The sequence below is a fragment of the Oryzias latipes genome, chromosome 13 (assembly GCF_053564925.1).
Source record: "Oryzias latipes strain Hd-rR chromosome 13, Olatipes_Hd-rR_3.1".
NCBI lineage: Eukaryota > Metazoa > Chordata > Actinopteri > Beloniformes > Adrianichthyidae > Oryzias > Oryzias latipes.
In genome coordinates this window covers 4,051,751-4,069,966 of record NC_136249.1, presented here as the reverse complement: position 1 = coordinate 4,069,966, position 18,216 = coordinate 4,051,751, and the positions used below count along the sequence as shown (strand labels likewise).

The 18,216-nt window shown below is 40.9% G+C and overlaps 28 non-coding genes across 28 annotated transcripts; all 28 read right to left on the bottom strand.

Moving 5' to 3' along the window:
* Positions 1-156: 156 nt before the first annotated feature.
* Positions 157-229, bottom strand: trnaf-gaa (transfer RNA phenylalanine (anticodon GAA)). Its single transcript has one exon. It is a non-coding gene; the product is annotated as a tRNA-Phe (tRNA).
* Positions 230-437: 208 nt separating this feature from the next.
* Positions 438-510, bottom strand: trnak-uuu (transfer RNA lysine (anticodon UUU)). Its single transcript has one exon. It is a non-coding gene; the product is annotated as a tRNA-Lys (tRNA).
* Positions 511-1,475: 965 nt separating this feature from the next.
* trnaf-gaa (transfer RNA phenylalanine (anticodon GAA)) lies at positions 1,476-1,548 on the bottom strand. Its single transcript has one exon. It is a non-coding gene; the product is annotated as a tRNA-Phe (tRNA).
* Positions 1,549-1,756: 208 nt separating this feature from the next.
* On the bottom strand, positions 1,757-1,829 carry trnak-uuu (transfer RNA lysine (anticodon UUU)). Its single transcript has one exon. It is a non-coding gene; the product is annotated as a tRNA-Lys (tRNA).
* A 975-nt stretch (positions 1,830-2,804) lies between these two features.
* Positions 2,805-2,877, bottom strand: trnaf-gaa (transfer RNA phenylalanine (anticodon GAA)). Its single transcript has one exon. It is a non-coding gene; the product is annotated as a tRNA-Phe (tRNA).
* Positions 2,878-3,084: 207 nt separating this feature from the next.
* trnak-uuu (transfer RNA lysine (anticodon UUU)) lies at positions 3,085-3,157 on the bottom strand. Its single transcript has one exon. It is a non-coding gene; the product is annotated as a tRNA-Lys (tRNA).
* A 965-nt stretch (positions 3,158-4,122) lies between these two features.
* On the bottom strand, positions 4,123-4,195 carry trnaf-gaa (transfer RNA phenylalanine (anticodon GAA)). The gene has a single exon. It is a non-coding gene; the product is annotated as a tRNA-Phe (tRNA).
* Positions 4,196-4,403: 208 nt separating this feature from the next.
* On the bottom strand, positions 4,404-4,476 carry trnak-uuu (transfer RNA lysine (anticodon UUU)). Its single transcript has one exon. It is a non-coding gene; the product is annotated as a tRNA-Lys (tRNA).
* Positions 4,477-5,439: 963 nt separating this feature from the next.
* On the bottom strand, positions 5,440-5,512 carry trnaf-gaa (transfer RNA phenylalanine (anticodon GAA)). The gene has a single exon. It is a non-coding gene; the product is annotated as a tRNA-Phe (tRNA).
* A 208-nt stretch (positions 5,513-5,720) lies between these two features.
* trnak-uuu (transfer RNA lysine (anticodon UUU)) lies at positions 5,721-5,793 on the bottom strand. The gene has a single exon. It is a non-coding gene; the product is annotated as a tRNA-Lys (tRNA).
* A 966-nt stretch (positions 5,794-6,759) lies between these two features.
* Positions 6,760-6,832, bottom strand: trnaf-gaa (transfer RNA phenylalanine (anticodon GAA)). Its single transcript has one exon. It is a non-coding gene; the product is annotated as a tRNA-Phe (tRNA).
* Positions 6,833-7,040: 208 nt separating this feature from the next.
* Positions 7,041-7,113, bottom strand: trnak-uuu (transfer RNA lysine (anticodon UUU)). Its single transcript has one exon. It is a non-coding gene; the product is annotated as a tRNA-Lys (tRNA).
* A 975-nt stretch (positions 7,114-8,088) lies between these two features.
* Positions 8,089-8,161, bottom strand: trnaf-gaa (transfer RNA phenylalanine (anticodon GAA)). Its single transcript has one exon. It is a non-coding gene; the product is annotated as a tRNA-Phe (tRNA).
* Positions 8,162-8,368: 207 nt separating this feature from the next.
* trnak-uuu (transfer RNA lysine (anticodon UUU)) lies at positions 8,369-8,441 on the bottom strand. The gene has a single exon. It is a non-coding gene; the product is annotated as a tRNA-Lys (tRNA).
* A 965-nt stretch (positions 8,442-9,406) lies between these two features.
* trnaf-gaa (transfer RNA phenylalanine (anticodon GAA)) lies at positions 9,407-9,479 on the bottom strand. Its single transcript has one exon. It is a non-coding gene; the product is annotated as a tRNA-Phe (tRNA).
* Positions 9,480-9,687: 208 nt separating this feature from the next.
* Positions 9,688-9,760, bottom strand: trnak-uuu (transfer RNA lysine (anticodon UUU)). Its single transcript has one exon. It is a non-coding gene; the product is annotated as a tRNA-Lys (tRNA).
* Positions 9,761-10,723: 963 nt separating this feature from the next.
* trnaf-gaa (transfer RNA phenylalanine (anticodon GAA)) lies at positions 10,724-10,796 on the bottom strand. The gene has a single exon. It is a non-coding gene; the product is annotated as a tRNA-Phe (tRNA).
* Positions 10,797-11,004: 208 nt separating this feature from the next.
* On the bottom strand, positions 11,005-11,077 carry trnak-uuu (transfer RNA lysine (anticodon UUU)). The gene has a single exon. It is a non-coding gene; the product is annotated as a tRNA-Lys (tRNA).
* A 976-nt stretch (positions 11,078-12,053) lies between these two features.
* Positions 12,054-12,126, bottom strand: trnaf-gaa (transfer RNA phenylalanine (anticodon GAA)). Its single transcript has one exon. It is a non-coding gene; the product is annotated as a tRNA-Phe (tRNA).
* Positions 12,127-12,334: 208 nt separating this feature from the next.
* Positions 12,335-12,407, bottom strand: trnak-uuu (transfer RNA lysine (anticodon UUU)). The gene has a single exon. It is a non-coding gene; the product is annotated as a tRNA-Lys (tRNA).
* A 975-nt stretch (positions 12,408-13,382) lies between these two features.
* trnaf-gaa (transfer RNA phenylalanine (anticodon GAA)) lies at positions 13,383-13,455 on the bottom strand. Its single transcript has one exon. It is a non-coding gene; the product is annotated as a tRNA-Phe (tRNA).
* A 207-nt stretch (positions 13,456-13,662) lies between these two features.
* On the bottom strand, positions 13,663-13,735 carry trnak-uuu (transfer RNA lysine (anticodon UUU)). Its single transcript has one exon. It is a non-coding gene; the product is annotated as a tRNA-Lys (tRNA).
* Positions 13,736-14,700: 965 nt separating this feature from the next.
* On the bottom strand, positions 14,701-14,773 carry trnaf-gaa (transfer RNA phenylalanine (anticodon GAA)). Its single transcript has one exon. It is a non-coding gene; the product is annotated as a tRNA-Phe (tRNA).
* Positions 14,774-14,981: 208 nt separating this feature from the next.
* Positions 14,982-15,054, bottom strand: trnak-uuu (transfer RNA lysine (anticodon UUU)). Its single transcript has one exon. It is a non-coding gene; the product is annotated as a tRNA-Lys (tRNA).
* Positions 15,055-16,017: 963 nt separating this feature from the next.
* trnaf-gaa (transfer RNA phenylalanine (anticodon GAA)) lies at positions 16,018-16,090 on the bottom strand. Its single transcript has one exon. It is a non-coding gene; the product is annotated as a tRNA-Phe (tRNA).
* A 208-nt stretch (positions 16,091-16,298) lies between these two features.
* Positions 16,299-16,371, bottom strand: trnak-uuu (transfer RNA lysine (anticodon UUU)). The gene has a single exon. It is a non-coding gene; the product is annotated as a tRNA-Lys (tRNA).
* A 966-nt stretch (positions 16,372-17,337) lies between these two features.
* Positions 17,338-17,410, bottom strand: trnaf-gaa (transfer RNA phenylalanine (anticodon GAA)). Its single transcript has one exon. It is a non-coding gene; the product is annotated as a tRNA-Phe (tRNA).
* Positions 17,411-17,618: 208 nt separating this feature from the next.
* Positions 17,619-17,691, bottom strand: trnak-uuu (transfer RNA lysine (anticodon UUU)). Its single transcript has one exon. It is a non-coding gene; the product is annotated as a tRNA-Lys (tRNA).
* Between the last annotated feature and the right edge of the window lie 525 nt (positions 17,692-18,216).

The window sequence follows — 18,216 nt, the reverse complement described above, 5'->3', positions numbered from 1 at the left end:
GCGATTTTGTGAATAAGTGGCATTGTTGGATAAAGGAAATGGGAAATTCCAGGAAAAAGCCAGGAATGAGAGCATGGTAAGAGTGGGAATCGCACACATTTAACATACGAGTATTGATGTGACTGAGTATTAAATGTAAACGGAGAAGTACGTGATTGCCGAAACTCGGGATTGAACCAAGGACCTCTAGATCTTCAGTCTAGCGCTCTCCCAGCTGAGCTATTTCGGCTTCCAAAAGACCTTTTTTTATTGACAATGGGCTGTTATTGAATCATTTGGTACAGTTGAGAGGAATGGGCCAGGACATTGTTGCAAGAGCAAAAGAACTGGCTGGTAACAGGTGTGAAATGTAGCAGTTTTAGCACTGCTGTCCAATATAAGGAAGCAATTCAAGAGCTTGCACAGCACCTGTATTTCCTGCTACATCCATAGTGTGGCACTTGAACAGGGACTCGAACCCTGGACCCTCAGATTAAAAGTCTGATGCTCTACCAACTGAGCTACTCAAGCCACTTGTGTTGTCCACTTGTAGTTTGTCAATGCAATAGGTAGGTTTGGGAAAGAAATGTATCACATTGGAAAGTGCTTCTGGTTGCACCCTGTTGCTCGTGTTTATTGTTTGCTCTGTTTTCTGTGTCCTATCCTCTTGATGCTTTTTTAGCATAAACTATTTTCAGATAGTTGATGGTAAACCTCTTTTACGTATATTTTGGTTGAAACAGCACTCAACGTTAGTATTTTTGGTGAGCATCATTAAACACTCGTCATGTTTTGTGACTTTTCCTTCAGTAGAGGTAAGTCAACTTAAAATGGAAGTTTAGGACCATGCATCTTTTGTGTTACATTGGTGTAGCTAAGGAATGGCTGTTTGAATTTGTATTGCAAAAGAGACACTCTCCTCTCACACACAAAGATGGATTCCTTTGTTTTGATTTGGACCAATTTGCTATAGGCTAAGTTTGACTACGACAGAGAGCTGTTTACACATGAAGTGCACCTAAGTATTTTTCTTGCTTATCACAAGAATCCCTGAGCCTAAGCAAATTTCCTCAGGGAAAAGTCCCCTCTATAGCCCAAGAGCCCATCTTTGTGCCACAGTGGCTTATTAATGAGCCATTCACTTGGCTGCACACTAAGGGTACACACTAAGCTCCCATGGGTTGGACCGTTTACTTATGTGATTGCTCTCTCTGTTTCATCCACTTTTGCACAAACAGAAAGCCACTAATCAGTGGCAAGTGGATGGAAGCATGGTGGGAAGTATGCGTTTAAAAAAGGTGTGTATGTGTATATGTATTTATTTGATATGCAAACGGGAAGCGATTTTGTGAATAAGTGGCATTGTTGGATAAAGGAAATGGGAAATTCCAGGAAAAAGCCAGGAATGAGAGCATGGTAAGAGTGGGAATCGCACACATTTAACATACGAGTATTGATGTGACTGAGTATTAAATGTAAACGGAGAAGTACGTGATTGCCGAAACTCGGGATTGAACCAAGGACCTCTAGATCTTCAGTCTAGCGCTCTCCCAGCTGAGCTATTTCGGCTTCCAAAAGACCTTTTTTTATTGACAATGGGCTGTTATTGAATCATTTGGTACAGTTGAGAGGAATGGGCCAGGACATTGTTGCAAGAGCAAAAGAACTGGCTGGTAACAGGTGTGAAATGTAGCAGTTTTAGCACTGCTGTCCAATATAAGGAAGCAATTCAAGAGCTTGCACAGCACCTGTATTTCCTGCTACATCCATAGTGTGGCACTTGAACAGGGACTCGAACCCTGGACCCTCAGATTAAAAGTCTGATGCTCTACCAACTGAGCTACTCAAGCCACTTGTGTTGTCCACTTGTAGTTTGTCAATGCAATAGGTAGGTTTGGGAAAGAAATGTATCACATTGGAAAGTGCTTCTGGTTGCACCCTGTTGCTCGTGTTTATTGTTTGCTCTGTTTTCTGTGTCCTATCCTCTTGATGCTTTTTTAGCATAAACTATTTTCAGATAGTTGATGGTAAACCTCTTTTACGTATATTTTGGTTGAAACAGCACTCAACGTTAGTATTTTTGGTGAGCATCATTAAACACTCGTCATGTTTTGTGACTTTTCCTTCAGTAGAGGTAAGTCAACTTAAAATGGAAGTTTAGGACCATGCATCTTTTGTGTTACATTGGTGTAGCTAAGGAATGGCTGTTTGAATTTGTATTGCAAAAGAGACACTCTCCTCTCACACACAAAGATGGATTCCTTTGTTTTGATTTGGACCAATTTGCTATAGGCTAAGTTTGACTACGACAGAGAGCTGTTTACACATGAAGTGCACCTAAGTATTTTTCTTGCTTATCACAAGAATCCCTGAGCCTAAGCAAATTTCCTCAGGGAAAAGTCCCCTCTATAGCCCAAGAGCCCATCTTTGTGCCACAGTGGCTTATTAATGAGCCATTCACTTGGCTACACACTAAGGGTACACACTAAGCTCCCATGGGTTGGACCGTTTACTTATGTGATTGCTCTCTTTGTTTCATCCACTTTTGCACAAACAGAAAGCCACTAATCAGTGGCAAGTGGATGGAAGCATGGTGGGAAGTATGCGTTTAAAAAAGGTGTGTATGTGTATATGTATTTATTTGATATGCAAACGGGAAGCGATTTTGTGAATAAGTGGCATTGTTGGATAAAGGAAATGGGAAATTCCAGGAAAAAGCCAGGAATGAGAGCTTTTGAGAGCATGGTAAGAGTGGGAATCGCACACATTTAACATACGAGTATTGATGTGACTGAGAATTAAATGTAAACGGAGAAGTACGTGATTGCCGAAACTCGGGATTGAACCAAGGACCTCTAGATCTTCAGTCTAGCGCTCTCCCAGCTGAGCTATTTCGGCTTCCAAAAGACCTTTTTTTATTGACAATGGGCTGTTATTGAATCATTTGGTACAGTTGAGAGGAATGGGCCAGGACATTGTTGCAAGAGCAAAAGAACTGGCTGGTAACAGGTGTGAAATGTAGCAGTTTTAGCACTGCTGTCCAATATAAGTAAGCAATTCAAGAGCTTGCACAGCACCTGTATTTCCTCTACATCCATAGTGTGGCACTTGAACAGGGACTCGAACCCTGGACCCTCAGATTAAAAGTCTGATGCTCTACCAACTGAGCTACTCAAGCCACTTGTGTTGTCCACTTGTAGTTTGTCAATGCAATAGGTAGGTTTGGGAAAGAAATGTATCACATTGGAAAGTGCTTCTGGTTGCACCCTGTTGCTCGTGTTTATTGTTTGCTCTGTTTTCTGTGTCCTATCCTCTTGATGCTTTTTTAGCATAAACTATTTTCAGATAGTTGATGGTAAACCTCTTTTACGTATATTTTGGTTGAAACAGCACTCAACGTTAGTATTTTTGGTGAGCATCATTAAATACTCGTCATGTTTTGTGACTTTTCCTTCAGTAGAGGTAAGTCAACTTAAAATGGAAGTTTAGGACCATGCATCTTTTGTGTTACATTGGTGTAGCTAAGGAATGGCTGTTTGAATTTGTATTGCAAAAGAGACACTCTCCTCTCACACACAAAGATGGATTCCTTTGTTTTGATTTGGACCAATTTGCTATAGGCTAAGTTTGACTACGACAGAGAGCTGTTTACACATGAAGTGCACCTAAGTATTTTTCTTGCTTATCACAAGAATCCCTGAGCCTAAGCAAATTTCCTCAGGGAAAAGTCCCCCTCTATAGCCCAAGAGCCCATCTTTGTTACACAGTGGCTTATTAATGAGCCATTCACTTGGCTACACACTAAGGGTACACACTAAGCTGCCATGGGTTGGACCGTTTACTTATGTGATTGCTCTCTCTGTTTCATCCACTTTTGCACAAACAGAAAACCACTAATCATTGGCAAGTGGATGGAAGCATGGTGGGAAGTATGCGTTTAAAAAAGGTGTGTATGTGTATATGTATTTATTTGATATGCAAACGGGAAGCGATTTTGTGAATAAGTGGCATTGTTGGATAAAGGAAATGGGAAATTCCAGGAATGAGAGCTTTTGAGAGCATGGTAAGAGTGGGAATCGCACACATTTAACATACGAGTATTGATGTGACTGAGTATTAAATGTAAACGGAGAAGTACGTGATTGCCGAAACTCGGGATTGAACCAAGGACCTCTAGATCTTCAGTCTAGCGCTCTCCCAGCTGAGCTATTTCGGCTTCCAAAAGACCTTTTTTTATTGACAATGGGCTGTTATTGAATCATTTGGTACAGTTGAGAGGAATGGGCCAGGACATTGTTGCAAGAGCAAAAGAACTGGCTGGTAACAGGTGTGAAATGTAGCAGTTTTAGCACTGCTGTCCAATATAAGTAAGCAATTCAAGAGCTTGCACAGCACCTGTATTTCCTGCTACATCCATAGTGTGGCACTTGAACAGGGACTCGAACCCTGGACCCTCAGATTAAAAGTCTGATGCTCTACCAACTGAGCTACTCAAGCCACTTGTGTTGTCCACTTGTAGTTTGTCAATGCAATAGGTAGGTTTGGGAAAGAAATGTATCAGATTGGAAAGTGCTTCTGGTTGCACCGTGTTGCTCGTGTTTATTGTTTGCTCTGTTTTCTGTGTCCTATCCTCTTGATGCTTTTTTAGCATAAACTATTTTCAGATAGTTGGTGGTAAACCTCTTTTATGTATATTTTGGTTGAAACAGCACTCAACGTTAGTATTTTTGGTGAGCATCATTAAACACTCGTCATGTTTTGTGACTTTTCCTTCAGTAAAGGTAAGTCAACTTACAATGGAAGTTTAGGACCATGCATCTTTTGTGTTACATTGGTGTAGCTAAGGAATGGCTGTTTGAATTTGTATTGCAAAAGAGACACTCTCCTCTCACACACAAAGATGGATTCCTTTGTTTTGATTTGGACCAATTTGCTATAGGCTAAGTTTGACTACGACAGAGAGCTGTTTACACATGAAGTGCACCTAAGTATTTTTCTTGCTTATCACAAGAATCCCTGAGCCTAAGCAAATTTCCTCAGGGAAAAGTCCCCCTCTATAGCCCAAGAGCCCATCTTTGTTACACAGTGGCTTATTAATGAGCCATTCACTTGGCTACACACTAAGGGTACACACTAAGCTCCCATGGGTTGGACCGTTTACTTATGTGATTGCTCTCTCTGTTTCATCCACTTTTGCACAAACAGAAAGCCACTAATCAGTGGCAAGTGGATGGAAGCATGGTGGGAAGTATGCGTTTAAAAAAGGTGTGTATGTGTATATGTATTTATTTGATATGCAAACGGGAAGCGATTTTGTGAATAAGTGGCATTGTTGGATAAAGGAAATGGGAAATTCCAGGAATGAGCTTTTGAGAGCATGGTAAGAGTGGGAATCGCACACATTTAACATACGAGTATTGATGTGACTGAGTATTAAATGTAAACGGAGAAGTACGTGATTGCCGAAACTCGGGATTGAACCAAGGACCTCTAGATCTTCAGTCTAGCGCTCTCCCAGCTGAGCTATTTCGGCTTCCAAAAGACCTTTTTTTATTGACAATGGGCTGTTATTGAATCATTTGGTACAGTTGAGAGGAATGGGCCAGGACATTGTTGCAAGAGCAAAAGAACTGGCTGGTAACAGGTGTGAAATGTAGCAGTTTTAGCACTGCTGTCCAATATAAGGAATCAATTCAAGAGCTTGCACAGCACCTGTATTTCCTGCTACATCCATAGTGTGGCACTTGAACAGGGACTCGAACCCTGGACCCTCAGATTAAAAGTCTGATGCTCTACCAACTGAGCTACTCAAGCCACTTGTGTTGTCCACTTGTAGTTTGTCAATGCAATAGGTAGGTTTGGGAAAGAAATGTATCACATTGGAAAGTGCTTCTGGTTGCACCCTGTTGCTCGTGTTTATTGTTTGCTCTGTTTTCTGTGTCCTATCCTCTTGATGCTTTTTTAGCATAAACTATTTTCAGATAGTTGGTGGTAAACCTCTTTTACGTATATTTTGGTTGAAACAGCACTCAACGTTAGTATTTTTGGTGAGCATCATTAAACACTCGTCATGTTTTGTGACTTTTCCTTCAGTAGAGGTAAGTCAACTTAAAATGGAAGTTTAGGACCATGCATCTTTTGTGTTACATTGGTGTAGCTAAGGAATGGCTGTTTGAATTTGTATTGCAAAAGAGACACTCTCCTCTCACACACAAAGATGGATTCCTTTGTTTTGATTTGGACCAATTTGCTATAGGCTAAGTTTGACTACGACAGAGAGCTGTTTACACATGAAGTGCACCTAAGTATTTTTCTTGCTTATCACAAGAATCCCTGAGCCTAAGCAAATTTCCTCAGGGAAAAGTCCCCCTCTATAGCCCAAGAGCCCATCTTTGTGCCACAGTGGCTTATTAATGAGCCATTCACTTGGCTGCACACTAAGGGTACACACTAAGCTCCCATGGGTTGGACCGTTTACTTATGTGATTGCTCTCTCTGTTTCATCCACTTTTGCACAAACAGAAAGCCACTAATCAGTGGCAAGTGGATGGAAGCATGGTGGGAAGTATGCGTTTAAAAAAGGTGTGTATGTGTATATGTATTTATTTGATATGCAAACGGGAAGCGATTTTGTGAATAAGTGGCATTGTTGGATAAAGGAAATGGGAAATTCCAGGAAAAAGCCAGGAATGAGAGCATGGTAAGAGTGGGAATCGCACACATTTAACATACGAGTATTGATGTGACTGAGTATTAAATGTAAACGGAGAAGTACGTGATTGCCGAAACTCGGGATTGAACCAAGGACCTCTAGATCTTCAGTCTAGCGCTCTCCCAGCTGAGCTATTTCGGCTTCCAAAAGACCTTTTTTTATTGACAATGGGCTGTTATTGAATCATTTGGTACAGTTGAGAGGAATGGGCCAGGACATTGTTGCAAGAGCAAAAGAACTGGCTGGTAACAGGTGTGAAATGTAGCAGTTTTAGCACTGCTGTCCAATATAAGGAAGCAATTCAAGAGCTTGCACAGCACCTGTATTTCCTGCTACATCCATAGTGTGGCACTTGAACAGGGACTCGAACCCTGGACCCTCAGATTAAAAGTCTGATGCTCTACCAACTGAGCTACTCAAGCCACTTGTGTTGTCCACTTGTAGTTTGTCAATGCAATAGGTAGGTTTGGGAAAGAAATGTATCACATTGGAAAGTGCTTCTGGTTGCACCCTGTTGCTCGTGTTTATTGTTTGCTCTGTTTTCTGTGTCCTATCCTCTTGATGCTTTTTTAGCATAAACTATTTTCAGATAGTTGATGGTAAACCTCTTTTACGTATATTTTGGTTGAAACAGCACTCAACGTTAGTATTTTTGGTGAGCATCATTAAACACTCGTCATGTTTTGTGACTTTTCCTTCAGTAGAGGTAAGTCAACTTAAATTGGAAGTTTAGGACCATGCATCTTTTGTGTTACATTGGTGTAGCTAAGGAATGGCTGTTTGAATTTGTATTGCAAAAGAGACACTCTCCTCTCACACACAAAGATGGATTCCTTTGTTTTGATTTGGACCAATTTGCTATAGGCTAAGTTTGACTACGACAGAGAGCTGTTTACACATGAAGTGCACCTAAGTATTTTTCTTGCTTATCACAAGAATCCCTGAGCCTAAGCAAATTTCCTCAGGGAAAAGTCCCCTCTATAGCCCAAGAGCCCATCTTTGTGCCACAGTGGCTTATTAATGAGCCATTCACTTGGCTACACACTAAGGGTACACACTAAGCTCCCATGGGTTGGACCGTTTACTTATGTGATTGCTCTCTTTGTTTCATCCACTTTTGCACAAACAGAAAGCCACTAATCAGTGGCAAGTGGATGGAAGCATGGTGGGAAGTATGCGTTTAAAAAAGGTGTGTATGTGTATATGTATTTATTTGATATGCAAACGGGAAGCGATTTTGTGAATAAGTGGCATTGTTGGATAAAGGAAATGGGAAATTCCAGGAAAAAGCCAGGAATGAGAGCTTTTGAGAGCATGGTAAGAGTGGGAATCGCACACATTTAACATACGAGTATTGATGTGACTGAGAATTAAATGTAAACGGAGAAGTACGTGATTGCCGAAACTCGGGATTGAACCAAGGACCTCTAGATCTTCAGTCTAGCGCTCTCCCAGCTGAGCTATTTCGGCTTCCAAAAGACCTTTTTTTATTGACAATGGGCTGTTATTGAATCATTTGGTACAGTTGAGAGGAATGGGCCAGGACATTGTTGCAAGAGCAAAAGAACTGGCTGGTAACAGGTGTGAAATGTAGCAGTTTTAGCACTGCTGTCCAATATAAGTAAGCAATTCAAGAGCTTGCACAGCACCTGTATTTCCTCTACATCCATAGTGTGGCACTTGAACAGGGACTCGAACCCTGGACCCTCAGATTAAAAGTCTGATGCTCTACCAACTGAGCTACTCAAGCCACTTGTGTTGTCCACTTGTAGTTTGTCAATGCAATAGGTAGGTTTGGGAAAGAAATGTATCAGATTGGAAAGTGCTTCTGGTTGCACCCTGTTGCTCGTGTTTATTGTTTGCTCTGTTTTCTGTGTCCTATCCTCTTGATGCTTTTTTAGCATAAACTATTTTCAGATAGTTGATGGTAAACCTCTTTTACGTATATTTTGGTTGAAACAGCACTCAACGTTAGTATTTTTGGTGAGCATCATTAAATACTCGTCATGTTTTGTGACTTTTCCTTCAGTAGAGGTAAGTCAACTTAAAATGGAAGTTTAGGACCATGCATCTTTTGTGTTACATTGGTGTAGCTAAGGAATGGCTGTTTGAATTTGTATTGCAAAAGAGACACTCTCCTCTCACACACAAAGATGGATTCCTTTGTTTTGATTTGGACCAATTTGCTATAGGCTAAGTTTGACTACGACAGAGAGCTGTTTACACATGAAGTGCACCTAAGTATTTTTCTTGCTTATCACAAGAATCCCTGAGCCTAAGCAAATTTCCTCAGGGAAAAGTCCCCCTCTATAGCCCAAGAGCCCATCTTTGTTACACAGTGGCTTATTAATGAGCCATTCACTTGGCTACACACTAAGGGTACACACTAAGCTGCCATGGGTTGGACCGTTTACTTATGTGATTGCTCTCTCTGTTTCATCCACTTTTGCACAAACAGAAAACCACTAATCATTGGCAAGTGGATGGAAGCATGGTGGGAAGTATGCGTTTAAAAAAGGTGTGTATGTGTATATGTATTTATTTGATATGCAAACGGGAAGCGATTTTGTGAATAAGTGGCATTGTTGGATAAAGGAAATGGGAAATTCCAGGAATGAGAGCTTTTGAGAGCATGGTAAGAGTGGGAATCGCACACATTTAACATACGAGTATTGATGTGACTGAGTATTAAATGTAAACGGAGAAGTACGTGATTGCCGAAACTCGGGATTGAACCAAGGACCTCTAGATCTTCAGTCTAGCGCTCTCCCAGCTGAGCTATTTCGGCTTCCAAAAGACCTTTTTTTATTGACAATGGGCTGTTATTGAATCATTTGGTACAGTTGAGAGGAATGGGCCAGGACATTGTTGCAAGAGCAAAAGAACTGGCTGGTAACAGGTGTGAAATGTAGCAGTTTTAGCACTGCTGTCCAATATAAGTAAGCAATTCAAGAGCTTGCACAGCACCTGTATTTCCTGCTACATCCATAGTGTGGCACTTGAACAGGGACTCGAACCCTGGACCCTCAGATTAAAAGTCTGATGCTCTACCAACTGAGCTACTCAAGCCACTTGTGTTGTCCACTTGTAGTTTGTCAATGCAATAGGTAGGTTTGGGAAAGAAATGTATCAGATTGGAAAGTGCTTCTGGTTGCACCGTGTTGCTCGTGTTTATTGTTTGCTCTGTTTTCTGTGTCCTATCCTCTTGATGCTTTTTTAGCATAAACTATTTTCAGATAGTTGGTGGTAAACCTCTTTTATGTATATTTTGGTTGAAACAGCACTCAACGTTAGTATTTTTGGTGAGCATCATTAAACACTCGTCATGTTTTGTGACTTTTCCTTCAGTAAAGGTAAGTCAACTTACAATGGAAGTTTAGGACCATGCATCTTTTGTGTTACATTGGTGTAGCTAAGGAATGGCTGTTTGAATTTGTATTGCAAAAGAGACACTCTCCTCTCACACACAAAGATGGATTCCTTTGTTTTGATTTGGACCAATTTGCTATAGGCTAAGTTTGACTACGACAGAGAGCTGTTTACACATGAAGTGCACCTAAGTATTTTTCTTGCTTATCACAAGAATCCCTGAGCCTAAGCAAATTTCCTCAGGGAAAAGTCCCCCTCTATAGCCCAAGAGCCCATCTTTGTTACACAGTGGCTTATTAATGAGCCATTCACTTGGCTACACACTAAGGGTACACACTAAGCTCCCATGGGTTGGACCGTTTACTTATGTGATTGCTCTCTCTGTTTCATCCACTTTTGCACAAACAGAAAGCCACTAATCAGTGGCAAGTGGATGGAAGCATGGTGGGAAGTATGCGTTTAAAAAAGGTGTGTATGTGTATATGTATTTATTTGATATGCAAACGGGAAGCGATTTTGTGAATAAGTGGCATTGTTGGATAAAGGAAATGGGAAATTCCAGGAATGAGCTTTTGAGAGCATGGTAAGAGTGGGAATCGCACACATTTAACATACGAGTATTGATGTGACTGAGTATTAAATGTAAACGGAGAAGTACGTGATTGCCGAAACTCGGGATTGAACCAAGGACCTCTAGATCTTCAGTCTAGCGCTCTCCCAGCTGAGCTATTTCGGCTTCCAAAAGACCTTTTTTTATTGACAATGGGCTGTTATTGAATCATTTGGTACAGTTGAGAGGAATGGGCCAGGACATTGTTGCAAGAGCAAAAGAACTGGCTGGTAACAGGTGTGAAATGTAGCAGTTTTAGCACTGCTGTCCAATATAAGGAATCAATTCAAGAGCTTGCACAGCACCTGTATTTCCTGCTACATCCATAGTGTGGCACTTGAACAGGGACTCGAACCCTGGACCCTCAGATTAAAAGTCTGATGCTCTACCAACTGAGCTACTCAAGCCACTTGTGTTGTCCACTTGTAGTTTGTCAATGCAATAGGTAGGTTTGGGAAAGAAATGTATCAGATTGGAAAGTGCTTCTGGTTGCACCCTGTTGCTCGTGTTTATTGTTTGCTCTGTTTTCTGTGTCCTATCCTCTTGATGCTTTTTTAGCATAAACTATTTTCAGATAGTTGGTGGTAAACCTCTTTTATGTATATTTTGGTTGAAACAGCACTCAACGTTAGTATTTTTGGTGAGCATCATTAAACACTCGTCATGTTTTGTGACTTTTCCTTCAGTAAAGGTAAGTCAACTTACAATGGAAGTTTAGGACCATGCATCTTTTGTGTTACATTGGTGTAGCTAAGGAATGGCTGTTTGAATTTGTATTGCAAAAGAGACACTCTCCTCTCACACACAAAGATGGATTCCTTTGTTTTGATTTGGACCAATTTGCTATAGGCTAAGTTTGACTACGACAGAGAGCTGTTTACACATGAAGTGCACCTAAGTATTTTTCTTGCTTATCACAAGAATCCCTGAGCCTAAGCAAATTTCCTCAGGGAAAAGTCCCCCTCTATAGCCCAAGAGCCCATCTTTGTAACACAGTGGCTTATTAATGAGCCATTCACTTGGCTACACACTAAGGGTACACACTAAGCTGCCATGGGTTGGACCGTTTACTTATGTGATTGCTCTCTCTGTTTCATCCACTTTTGCACAAACAGAAAGCCACTAATCAGTGGCAAGTGGATGGAAGCATGGTGGGAAGTATGCGTTTAAAAAAGGTGTGTATGTGTATATGTATTTATTTGATATGAAAACGGGAAACGATTTTGTGAATAAGTGGCATTGTTGGATAAAGGAAATGGGAAATTCCAGCAAAAAGCCAGGAATGAGAGCTTTTGAGAGCATGGTAAGAGTGGGAATCGCACACATTTAACATACGAGTATTGATGTGACTGAGTATTAAATGTAAACGGAGAAGTACGTGATTGCCGAAACTCGGGATTGAACCAAGGATCTCTAGATCTTCAGTCTAGCGCTCTCCCAGCTGAGCTATTTCGGCTTCCAAAAGACCTTTTTTTATTGACAATGGGCTGTTATTGAATCATTTGGTACAGTTGAGAGGAATGGGCCAGGACATTGTTGCAAGAGCAAAAGAACTGGCTGGTAACAGGTGTGAAATGTAGCAGTTTTAGCACTGCTGTCCAATATAAGGAAGCAATTCAAGAGCTTGCACAGCACCTGTATTTCCTGTTACATCCATAGTGTGGCACTTGAACAGGGACTCGAACCCTGGACCCTCAGATTAAAAGTCTGATGCTCTACCAACTGAGCTACTCAAGCCACTTGTGTTGTCCACTTGTAGTTTGTCAATGCAATAGGTAGGTTTGGGAAAGAAATGTATCAGATTGGAAAGTGCTTCTGGTTGCACCCTGTTGCTCGTGTTTATTGTTTGCTCTGTTTTCTGTGTCCTATCCTCTTGATGCTTTTTTAGCATAAACTATTTTCAGATAGTTGATGGTAAACCTCTTTTACGTATATTTTGGTTGAAACAGCACTCAACGTTAGTATTTTTGGTGAGCATCATTAAACACTCGTCATGTTTTGTGACTTTTCCTTCAGTAGAGGTAAGTCAACTTAAAATGGAAGTTTAGGACCATGCATCTTTTGTGTTACATTGGTGTAGCTAAGGAATGGCTGTTTGAATTTGTATTGCAAAAGAGACACTCTCCTCTCACACACAAAGATGGATTCCTTTGTTTTGATTTGGACCAATTTGCTATAGGCTAAGTTTGACTACGACAGAGAGCTGTTTACACATGAAGTGCACCTAAGTATTTTTCTTGCTTATCACAAGAATCCCTGAGCCTAAGCAAATTTCCTCAGGGAAAAGTCCCCTCTATAGCCCAAGAGCCCATCTTTGTGCCACAGTGGCTTATTAATGAGCCATTCACTTGGCTACACACTAAGGGTACACACTAAGCTCCCATGGGTTGGACCGTTTACTTATGTGATTGCTCTCTTTGTTTCATCCACTTTTGCACAAACAGAAAGCCACTAATCAGTGGCAAGTGGATGGAAGCATGGTGGGAAGTATGCGTTTAAAAAAGGTGTGTATGTGTATATGTATTTATTTGATATGCAAACGGGAAGCGATTTTGTGAATAAGTGGCATTGTTGGATAAAGGAAATGGGAAATTCCAGGAAAAAGCCAGGAATGAGAGCTTTTGAGAGCATGGTAAGAGTGGGAATCGCACACATTTAACATACGAGTATTGATGTGACTGAGAATTAAATGTAAACGGAGAAGTACGTGATTGCCGAAACTCGGGATTGAACCAAGGACCTCTAGATCTTCAGTCTAGCGCTCTCCCAGCTGAGCTATTTCGGCTTCCAAAAGACCTTTTTTTATTGACAATGGGCTGTTATTGAATCATTTGGTACAGTTGAGAGGAATGGGCCAGGACATTGTTGCAAGAGCAAAAGAACTGGCTGGTAACAGGTGTGAAATGTAGCAGTTTTAGCACTGCTGTCCAATATAAGTAAGCAATTCAAGAGCTTGCACAGCACCTGTATTTCCTCTACATCCATAGTGTGGCACTTGAACAGGGACTCGAACCCTGGACCCTCAGATTAAAAGTCTGATGCTCTACCAACTGAGCTACTCAAGCCACTTGTGTTGTCCACTTGTAGTTTGTCAATGCAATAGGTAGGTTTGGGAAAGAAATGTATCAGATTGGAAAGTGCTTCTGGTTGCACCCTGTTGCTCGTGTTTATTGTTTGCTCTGTTTTCTGTGTCCTATCCTCTTGATGCTTTTTTAGCATAAACTATTTTCAGATAGTTGATGGTAAACCTCTTTTACGTATATTTTGGTTGAAACAGCACTCAACGTTAGTATTTTTGGTGAGCATCATTAAATACTCGTCATGTTTTGTGACTTTTCCTTCAGTAGAGGTAAGTCAACTTAAAATGGAAGTTTAGGACCATGCATCTTTTGTGTTACATTGGTGTAGCTAAGGAATGGCTGTTTGAATTTGTATTGCAAAAGAGACACTCTCCTCTCACACACAAAGATGGATTCCTTTGTTTTGATTTGGACCAATTTGCTATAGGCTAAGTTTGACTACGACAGAGAGCTGTTTACACATGAAGTGCACCTAAGTATTTTTCTTGCTTATCACAAGAATCCCTGAGCCTAAGCAAATTTCCTCAGGGAAAAGTCCCCCTCTATAGCCCAAGAGCCCATCTTTGTTACACAGTGGCTTATTAATGAGCCATTCACTTGGCTACACACTAAGGGTACACACTAAGCTGCCATGGGTTGGACCGTTTACTTATGTGATTGCTCTCTCTGTTTCATCCACTTTTGCACAAACAGAAAACCACTAATCATTGGCAAGTGGATGGAAGCATGGTGGGAAGTATGCGTTTAAAAAAGGTGTGTATGTGTATATGTATTTATTTGATATGCAAACGGGAAGCGATTTTGTGAATAAGTGGCATTGTTGGATAAAGGAAATGGGAAATTCCAGGAATGAGAGCTTTTGAGAGCATGGTAAGAGTGGGAATCGCACACATTTAACATACGAGTATTGATGTGACTGAGTATTAAATGTAAACGGAGAAGTACGTGATTGCCGAAACTCGGGATTGAACCAAGGACCTCTAGATCTTCAGTCTAGCGCTCTCCCAGCTGAGCTATTTCGGCTTCCAAAAGACCTTTTTTTATTGACAATGGGCTGTTATTGAATCATTTGGTACAGTTGAGAGGAATGGGCCAGGACATTGTTGCAAGAGCAAAAGAACTGGCTGGTAACAGGTGTGAAATGTAGCAGTTTTAGCACTGCTGTCCAATATAAGGAATCAATTCAAGAGCTTGCACAGCACCTGTATTTCCTGCTACATCCATAGTGTGGCACTCGAACAGGGACTCGAACCCTGGACCCTCAGATTAAAAGTCTGATGCTCTACCAACTGAGCTACTCAAGCCACTTGTGTTGTCCACTTGTAGTTTGTCAATGCAATAGGTAGGTTTGGGAAAGAAATGTATCAGATTGGAAAGTGCTTCTGGTTGCACCCTGTTGCTCGTGTTTATTGTTTGCTCTGTTTTCTGTGTCCTATCCTCTTGATGCTTTTTTAGCATAAACTATTTTCAGATAGTTGGTGGTAAACCTCTTTTATGTATATTTTGGTTGAAACAGCACTCAACGTTAGTATTTTTGGTGAGCATCATTAAACACTCGTCATGTTTTGTGACTTTTCCTTCAGTAAAGGTAAGTCAACTTACAATGGAAGTTTAGGACCATGCATCTTTTGTGTTACATTGGTGTAGCTAAGGAATGGCTGTTTGAATTTGTATTGCAAAAGAGACACTCTCCTCTCACACACAAAGATGGATTCCTTTGTTTTGATTTGGACCAATTTGCTATAGGCTAAGTTTGACTACGACAGAGAGCTGTTTACACATGAAGTGCACCTAAGTATTTTTCTTGCTTATCACAAGAATCCCTGAGCCTAAGCAAATTTCCTCAGGGAAAAGTCCCCCTCTATAGCCCAAGAGCCCATCTTTGTTACACAGTGGCTTATTAATGAGCCATTCACTTGGCTACACACTAAGGGTACACACTAAGCTCCCATGGGTTGGACCGTTTACTTATGTGATTGCTCTCTCTGTTTCATCCACTTTTGCACAAACAGAAAGCCACTAATCAGTGGCAAGTGGATGGAAGCATGGTGGGAAGTATGCGTTTAAAAAAGGTGTGTATGTGTATATGTATTTATTTGATATGCAAACGGGAAGCGATTTTGTGAATAAGTGGCATTGTTGGATAAAGGAAATGGGAAATTCCAGGAATGAGCTTTTGAGAGCATGGTAAGAGTGGGAATCGCACACATTTAACATACGAGTATTGATGTGACTGAGTATTAAATGTAAACGGAGAAGTACGTGATTGCCGAAACTCGGGATTGAACCAAGGACCTCTAGATCTTCAGTCTAGCGCTCTCCCAGCTGAGCTATTTCGGCTTCCAAAAGACCTTTTTTTATTGACAATGGGCTGTTATTGAATCATTTGGTACAGTTGAGAGGAATGGGCCAGGACATTGTTGCAAGAGCAAAAGAACTGGCTGGTAACAGGTGTGAAATGTAGCAGTTTTAGCACTGCTGTCCAATATAAGGAATCAATTCAAGAGCTTGCACAGCACCTGTATTTCCTGCTACATCCATAGTGTGGCACTTGAACAGGGACTCGAACCCTGGACCCTCAGATTAAAAGTCTGATGCTCTACCAACTGAGCTACTCAAGCCACTTGTGTTGTCCACTTGTAGTTTGTCAATGCAATAGGTAGGTTTGGGAAAGAAATGTATCAGATTGGAAAGTGCTTCTGGTTGCACCCTGTTGCTCGTGTTTATTGTTTGCTCTGTTTTCTGTGTCCTATCCTCTTGATGCTTTTTTAGCATAAACTATTTTCAGATAGTTGGTGGTAAACCTCTTTTACGTATATTTTGGTTGAAACAGCACTCAACGTTAGTATTTTTGGTGAGCATCATTAAACACTCGTCATGTTTTGTGACTTTTCCTTCAGTAGAGGTAAGTCAACTTAAAATGGAAGTTCAGGACCATGCATCTTTTGTGTTACATTGGTGTAGCTAAGGAATGGCTGTTTGAATTTGTATTGCAAAAGAGACACTTTCCTCTCACACACAAAGATGTATTCCTTTGTTTTGATTTGGACCAATTTGCTATAGGCTAAGTTTGACTACGACAGAGAGCTGTTTACACATGAAGTGCACCTAAGTATTTTTCTTGCTTATCACAAGAATCCCTGAGCTTAAGCAAATTTCCTCAGGGAAAAGTCCCCCTCTATAGCCAAAGAGCCCATCTTTGTAACACAGTGGCTTATTAATGAGCCATTCACTTGGCTACACACTAAGGGTACACACTAAGCTGCCATGGGTTGGACCGTTTACTTATGTGATTGCTCTCTCTGTTTCATCCACTTTTGCACAAACAGAAAGCCACTATTCAGTGGCAAGTGGATGGAAGCATGGTGGGAAGTATGCGTTTAAAAAAGGTGTGTATGTGTATATGTATTTATTTGATATGCAAACGGGAAGCGATTTTGTGAATAAGTGGCATTGTTGGATAAAGGAAATGGGAAATTCCAGGAAAAAGCCAGGAATGAGAGCATGGTAAGAGTGGGAATCGCACACATTTAACATACGAGTATTGATGTGACTGAGTATTAAATGTAAACGGAGAAGTACGTGATTGCCGAAACTCGGGATTGAACCAAGGACCTCTAGATCTTCAGTCTAGCGCTCTCCCAGCTGAGCTATTTCGGCTTCCAAAAGACCTTTTTTTATTGACAATGGGCTGTTATTGAATCATTTGGTACAGTTGAGAGGAATGGGCCAGGACATTGTTGCAAGAGCAAAAGAACTGGCTGGTAACAGGTGTGAAATGTAGCAGTTTTAGCACTGCTGTCCAATATAAGGAAGCAATTCAAGAGCTTGCACAGCACCTGTATTTCCTGCTACATCCATAGTGTGGCACTTGAACAGGGACTCGAACCCTGGACCCTCAGATTAAAAGTCTGATGCTCTACCAACTGAGCTACTCAAGCCACTTGTGTTGTCCACTTGTAGTTTGTCAATGCAATAGGTAGGTTTGGGAAAGAAATGTATCACATTGGAAAGTGCTTCTGGTTGCACCCTGTTGCTCGTGTTTATTGTTTGCTCTGTTTTCTGTGTCCTATCCTCTTGATGCTTTTTTAGCATAAACTATTTTCAGATAGTTGATGGTAAACCTCTTTTACGTATATTTTGGTTGAAACAGCACTCAACGTTAGTATTTTTGGTGAGCATCATTAAACACTCGTCATGTTTTGTGACTTTTCCTTCAGTAGAGGTAAGTCAACTTAAAATGGAAGTTTAGGACCATGCATCTTTTGTGTTACATTGGTGTAGCTAAGGAATGGCTGTTTGAATTTGTATTGCAAAAGAGACACTCTCCTCTCACACACAAAGATGGATTCCTTTGTTTTGATTTGGACCAATTTGCTATAGGCTAAGTTTGACTACGACAGAGAGCTGTTTACACATGAAGTGCACCTAAGTATTTTTCTTGCTTATCACAAGAATCCCTGAGC